This window comes from Octopus bimaculoides, chromosome 8, assembly GCF_001194135.2.
Source record: "Octopus bimaculoides isolate UCB-OBI-ISO-001 chromosome 8, ASM119413v2, whole genome shotgun sequence".
Lineage (NCBI taxonomy): Eukaryota > Metazoa > Mollusca > Cephalopoda > Octopoda > Octopodidae > Octopus > Octopus bimaculoides.
This window is the reverse complement of record NC_068988.1, coordinates 85,922,246-85,922,934: the sequence shown is the minus strand read 5'-3', so window position 1 is coordinate 85,922,934 and position 689 is coordinate 85,922,246. Positions and strand designations below refer to the sequence as shown.

The window sequence follows — 689 nt, the reverse complement described above, 5'->3', positions numbered from 1 at the left end:
CTCTTCTTATCAGAACGATCAGAGTGAGTTTTCCGAGCTGCCGTACATTCGTAATCACCATTAGACGCATCCAACTCTTTCTGAATCCTCTGCACTGTCCTGAGATTGACACCCAAATACTCTGAAATGTTCGTATTGGAGCTTCAGGCGCGAATGCTTAGCATGTCGTTTTCAAATTTATGGCAGAGTGAATTGCGTCATGGTGCTGTTTCTTTCACAGACGGTGCCGAACTGACCCTACTATACTGTGTAGTCGATAAAATCCAAAACAATGGCGAAAATTCGCACCCCTGTATATATATATATATATACAGATATGCAGGAAGTAAATAGACACTTTTAATTTTCAAAATCTTTTATTTAATATTAATTGGTTGAAGGAGAGTTTTTCTTCTAGCTGCTCGTCCATAATACCCAAGCTTATGCAGATATGTAACACACGTTCTTGGCTAACTTCTAGCTGTTTTGCAATGTCAGGAGCCTTCGAACGGGGTTCGTTTTCCACAATTCTCTTCAAACAACGAAGCTTCCTTTCCGAGGGCCCAGGTCGACCGGGACGAGAATCTGTTGATTCTTTTCCTTGGCTTTTGAATTGCACTGATTTTTAGAACGAGGCGAAGAGTTAGGGGCTTGCTCCGCCTTTGCAACGGGTTGGCCTGGTATAGCAGTACTACCAGGATTCAGCCCAT

At 42.7% G+C, this 689-nt stretch overlaps 1 pseudogene; it reads left to right on the top strand.

The window, feature by feature from the left end:
• The first annotated feature begins 575 nt into the window (after positions 1-575).
• On the top strand, positions 576-689 carry LOC128248618 (U2 spliceosomal RNA; annotated as a pseudogene).